Source organism: Mastomys coucha, unplaced genomic scaffold, assembly GCF_008632895.1.
Source record: "Mastomys coucha isolate ucsf_1 unplaced genomic scaffold, UCSF_Mcou_1 pScaffold15, whole genome shotgun sequence".
NCBI lineage: Eukaryota > Metazoa > Chordata > Mammalia > Rodentia > Muridae > Mastomys > Mastomys coucha.
Genome location: NW_022196897.1, coordinates 14,467,949 through 14,474,406, shown reverse-complemented (window position 1 = coordinate 14,474,406; position 6,458 = coordinate 14,467,949). Strand labels below are relative to the sequence as shown.

The window sequence follows — 6,458 nt, the reverse complement described above, 5'->3', positions numbered from 1 at the left end:
GTTCCTGGCCAGGGCAAACCTCCTGGGAGACAGGCAGGCTCTGGCCTCCAGGGGCAGAATATGCTCCAGTAACAGATGGAGATGCAAACATGAAGGACTGTGCCCCTGGTTAAGGCAGACACCCTGTGTCCCTGGTTACTCTAGACCTCCTAGGAGACAGCAGGCTGTGTCCTTGGTTTCTTCAGACCTCCTGGGAGGCAGATAGGTTGTAAAGTATGGGACAGTATTGGCCTGCTGATCTGGCCCATGTGAAGATGGAGATTGAAAGAAAGGCTGAGTTCAGCAGTGCAGGTAAGTCTCGTGTCACTTGGGCCTTGTGTGTATTTATGCTGGCTTGAGTATTTAGGCAGAAGCAGGGGCTAACTATCCTGAGTATGGTGGCTGGTAATGGGTTAGAACAGCTCCATATTTCCTCAGACATCAGTCTAGAGCAAAGACATTTGCATGGCCTTTACTTTTAACATGGGCCTGGGATAATCATCACAGGCTTTGCTTATAACATGGCCACATGACCATACATGGCCCTTGATCTCTTCATATCTACCTGTACCTCACCTCTATGAAGTCTCCAGTCCCACCTTTCTCCAGAGTACATAAGACCATTGGCTTTGCCTTCTCTTCTATCTCTCCACCATGTACTCCAGCTTTCCTGTCTCTCCATCACATATTTGTCCATCTTATTGATGTTTGTCACAGGTGCTTGGATGTCTTTCTTCTGTCTGCCATGTGTCAGTGTAGCTGATGGGTTCAGGTGCTTAATTGTCTTTCTTTGGGCTTTCTTGACCAGCAAGAAAGAGTACAACTTTTTCAGATATATCCTCAAGATCCTCTGAATTTCATGGGTTATTCTCTTACATCTCTTATTGTTTTCAATTTTCGTTTTTTTTTTTCCATTTTTTCCAATGTAATATTTTTATTGATTCTTTGGGGATTTGACACCATACTCCCTTGCTTCCCTGATGACCTCTCCCTCACTAGTAAAAAACAAAACAAAACAATCCAATTTATGTTATTTATATACTCACAGTTGTGTGGTCAAACTCTCAGTGTTCTGCCTGTTACGCAGAAAATATTTCTTTTCCTCCCATATCTCTGCTGGAATCTATATATTGTGGAACGTGACACTTCAACATTATATCACAATTTTTATGAATTATCTTTGATGGCTTCCTATTTTGGGGGGAGAGGTGGTTTAAATAAGGGTAGCATTTGTCACAGAATTCTTCCATATACATCTTTCAACTCTGCATTGATAGTGATCAATGCCACTGCCAAAATAGCTTATTTGCTCTTTAGAATCCATAAGAGCCATAGAAGTGTGGATCATGGGCTTCCACATAGTTTCTGATGTCAGCACATTCCGCAAACAGGTCTCCTGATATATGGAAATGGACCTAGCTAAAGCCCTTGGATGCAGTTGGAATCACAGAAATCAAAGTGGCTTCATGCTGAGGCATAGACCACAGACATACCCCACATCTTTGGTAGCAACAAGGGACATAGATATTAACATAGACCCAATTACAGTAAGACCACAGACATAGACATGGCCCTTTGTGGCATTAGGTTTACTTTTCCTTAAATTTGGTAAGATTTGGCATTATTGTCAATCTTTTCAAAATATAATTTTTTATTTCATTTATCTTAATTCAGGTACTTGTGGGAAGTTAGTCAGAAGCTTGTTCATATCTTGGTGGTCAGGAAGCTGAGTGCTTAGGGATGACTCAGCATGAAATTGTGCTCATGTCCAAGTCTTCTAGTGAGGTCACATTTTCCCAAAGAATACCTCCAGATAATGAACAAGCACATGAAACCCTGATCATATATAGAACATTCTGTATTGCAAAAATAACATATAAGAAACCAACAGAGAGTATGTACACAAATACACATTGTCTCTCTTATAGAAATACACATGGAAACATGAGCACACACAGAAAAATGTCCCATACACAGTCCTATACATAGTCCCATACACAGACATGATGACATATGTAAAGTGATACTCTATACAGACATGATAGGTACATATTCAATACATAGTCATGTTAATGGGTTGCATGCAGAGAAACACAAATGCATAATGTCACATAAACAGAGATAACAACACACACAGACATTTGTACAGATGAACACATAAACACAAATGCACAAGCTCAATCTGTAGTGAGAATTTTAGTTTCTAAAAAAAAAAATCCATTCATGTTATGTTTTAATCCTTTGGTATGGGGATATGTGATTTCTTCAGATTGTCCGCAGACACTAACTATGCTCTATGAGGGACATGATTCTTGTCAGCTGAAGATAGTTTGTGCTTGGAATCCTGGAAAGTATATATGAAGACTGGACTTGCCCTAAGGAACTCAACGGCTGTAATCAGCAGGAAGTAGTCCCAAGAGATGTACATACCCTTTCCCTTCTAAACATCTTTCTCTCTTATCTTGTGTTTGGAAGTTGGGAGAAACTAAGGTGGAATAAGTGTTTAAAGGGTGGCAGAGCTATAATAAACTAATAAAGTAGACAAAAAGTTTGCAATTTACAGCATTCACACATAGGTACTCTGACACACATACATGTACATTCAGCACACCAGGACCATACAGCTACATATATGCACATTTACAGGATAAGAAATTTGCTTTGTGGTGTGGCACAGAATAAAAGAGATGTGAGATTTGGAGACCCCCAGGGTGCTTTGTTCAGGGGTCCTGACTCCCAACCTCTCCTGGATCATGGAGAGACAGAAGCCATCTGCACTATGAAAAAGTTTGCTAGGATTTAGATATGTGTAGGACCAAGCTACTAGCTTGGGAGAGATTTGATGTGCAGGTATGGAGAGTCAGAGAGACTGTCAGCATTCTCAGGAGCATGGTAAGCAGGAGAGGAAAATGGACACATGGGCTAGGTTACTGAAGGGTGATACCATAGCTCAATCATTAGAGGGCTGTGGCTGAAGAGTACATTTTTGTGTCTATTATTGTTGGTTGGAGATGATCTTGTGGGTGTTTACTGAGATGGAGGTTCTAAGAAGGAAGAGGAAATGTGGCAATTTGGTGGGAATACATGCAGGCATGTGTAGTGTAAGAGCACAGGAGTCCTTGCTATCCTCCTGGGTCTGGATTCTCAGAGGTCACAAGCTACTTTGATAACATTCTTTTTTCCTGACAAGACTTCCTGCAAATGAGTGAAAGCACAAGCATGTGATTAATTATAGAGATTAGCACCATATATTTACGAGGTCCAAAGAAAATAGTACAGCTACTGTATTATCTGATGAGGCTTTGTGAAGATGAAGTGTCACCCAGTTCAATATATGCAAGCTGCAAGGAGGACAAGAGCACAGAGTCACCATGGTGACCATGCAAGTTCTCCTGCTGATTGTGATTCTGATCCTACCCTCTGTGGAAAAATTATCCTTCAGGAATACTGAGTATTCTGCCACAGTTGACAAGGTGAGAGTTGGGTAGATTGATTGATTTGGATTTTGTAGATTAGAGTCTCAGGGATGTTGCTGAGATCTTTAAATGGACATCAATGAGATACCCTCTGCTATGACTTTGTGTCTGCCCTCCAGCATGGTTTGCCTTGATATCTGACACTGGGTGCACCCAGAGGCCAAGAGATATTTTATGGAGGTATTTTTCTCATCAGTTTGCTACAAAGCCAACCTGCTTCTTTTCTCACTTTGTGGTCTTCTAAAGACATTTTTATTTTTAAATTCTGCAGAAATTACCCTGTTCAGTGTTTCTATTTCTCAGCGACAGACTCATACAGGATGATGGGTACAATTCAGGGCTGTTCTTTGCTGAGGGCTGAGCTCTGCTGGGTATTGGAAGGGTTGACTGGATGGATAGACTTCCTAAGCTGTTTTGATGTTTAAGTTGATATGTTTGAAAATATAAAGAACTTTGGAGATGACCAGCCTCCTTTCCAAACCCTGGAAATGATGAATAAAGAGGCTTATTGTGGCAGTTCTGATAACTCACAGCTTCCTCCTGGAATCTTAGCTGATCTGGAGGCAAACATGCTTCCCAGGTTGAAGGTAGAATCCCAGTACCCTACTTCCCTCTAGTGACATCTCCATAGCATTATATCCCAACTCTTGGTAGTGATCCTAAGTTCTTTTCTCTCTCATTCCAAGAATAAATGGAGTTGACATCTCATGATAATTCTCTTATCCTTGTCCTCTTGGTGATTCTTTTTTTTTTTTTACATGTTTAAGTGGGTAGGACCTTTGTAGGTACCCTAGAACAATCCTGTCCCAGGACTGATATCTTTGATTCAAGATCCCTGTTCTAGCCTGTTTGAATCTGCCTGCTCATGACAGAAAGGGGCTAACTATGACCAGGACTCTTCCTGATCCTTCAACATAGGATGTCCATCCAGAAGGGACAAGAACCCCACTCTAGTTTTCTCCATCTCTGTTCATGCCTGGAACCCCTTTCCTTAGCTTACCTTTTTCTTTTTTCTTTCCCTCTCAAGGATGGTTTTCCTCTCTAGCTCCTAGGTATATAACTCGATGGGCAGGAAACCCACCTATTCCTGCAAAGAAGAAGTTTAACCTACTGCCTCCCTTCATTTTCGTCAAGAACATTTTTGGCAAGTTGGAATTTAGGATGAATATCTCGTGAGTACCTGCCATCAGGAAGCCCTTACTGCTTTTTGCTTCATGGACTTCCCACCTTCACACAAACATACTTCTGATCTCAGCCAGGCATTGTCATATCAACACTGAATTCTCTTGTATTGTCTGGGCAATGTGTCAGGTGAATGCATCAAGCACAGGAGTAATTTTCACAGGACACTGGCTGCAAACAAAAGGCTCAGCACATCAACTAATGTTCTCCTATGACACTCCCTGGATTACTGAAACTTTCCTTTCCAGTACTGCTTACTCCACAGAGTCAGTATAGATGCTGCACCTATTTCTGTGCAGGCACAGGGCCCACAATATTTTACTGATTTGTATGTGCAGTGAAGATTCAGGAGTAATGGTGGAAGATCTAGGACTCTTGTCTTCTAGCAGATACTTTTGGAGACACATGAGCATAGTTAGGGCAGTCCTGGCCCTGGAAGAAAATGACTTGTACACACATGAAGCCTGTCCAGAACTTGGAATATGGGCAGGTTTTCCAGACAAGGACCATTTCGTTCTTGTCCTCCCACCTGCCATAATGTGGACCATAGTAGGAGTTGACACAGGGATTGTGAAAAGCCATGTGCTGATCCTTGGCTGGCGGCTGTATCAAAAGAAAGATCTAGGTTCAATTCAATATATAACCTCATAGGTGGGTAAAGTGGTGGACAGAGCTGATGACACAGAGAGGGAGACATGCTTTTGTTCTGTGTTACAGGAAACCCATAGGGTATGTTGAGTTCATGATATATATAGAGTAAAATGAAATAATCCTGGTGTCTTCTACATCTGTGAGTGCTCAGTTTCAGGTTCATTTTCTGGGGCTTTAAAGAAGAATTTTGAAGACTATATGACTCACTTTCTTCCTCAGGGCCAAATCACAGGATCAACATTTCATTCATTGGTGGGACGGACTTCGCTATTATTTACCATCAAAGCAAAATCAACAACCAACTGCTACAGATGACAATGCTTATGGGTGTGTCTCACACTACCTAAGCATGGATTCTTTGGGCAGGATGTATAGAGTGGGCCACTATCTCTTGTTCCTACCTGGGGGTCTTTCTTGAGATGGCTACAGTCATAAGGCTCACAACCATTCCATACCCACTAAGCTTCAGGATCTCCCTTCCCTTCTCAGCCAGCCTTTTCCCCAGTCCTGTTCTAGGAAGGTGTTTGGTTGGAATAATTTCTCGTGGGAGTGTAGGTAAACATTTGGAGACAATGTGTTGTTGTCATGTCAGCAGGGCCTATTCTGACATCCAGATGATGGAGGTTAGAGTCCTGCTCAACACCTGTTTTATGAAATTGGACACCCCCTTTACTAGACAGGTCTGAGGTACTGAAGTCCACAGTTATCATCCTAACAAAAGATAAGTGAGAGACAAGAAAGCGAATGAAGGTTCTAAGGACATTGTTGGACAGTGTTAAGAAGAGAAAAATGTTCCAGTGCTCTCTGTCTTTCTTTGAAACCATTTAGAAATTAATGAGAAGCCTGAATAAGGCTTGAGATAACTCAGTGGTTAAGTATTCTTGTTGCATGTACTGAGACCTGAATTCATGTCACAAGAGCTCACGTAAGCATCTGAGCATGGCTGAGTATTTCTGTAACACCATCATTGTCAAAGAGACAATGTGCCCCTAGAGCTGGTTGTTTAGACCTATTAGTCACAATAATGAACTTCTAGTTCAATGAGAGGCTGTCTTAAGACAATAATATGGAGAGCTCCAGAGGAAGATGATTGGTATCTTGGTATCCTGCTCTGGCTACCATGGTTATAAACAAATACAACCAACCAACCAACACACACACACACACACA

General features: G+C 41.7%; 1 pseudogene; it reads left to right on the top strand.

Annotated features, from left to right (window-relative positions):
* The first annotated feature begins 215 nt into the window (after positions 1-215).
* LOC116091606 overlaps positions 216-6,458 on the top strand; it is a 7,615-nt pseudogene continuing 1,372 nt past the window's right edge.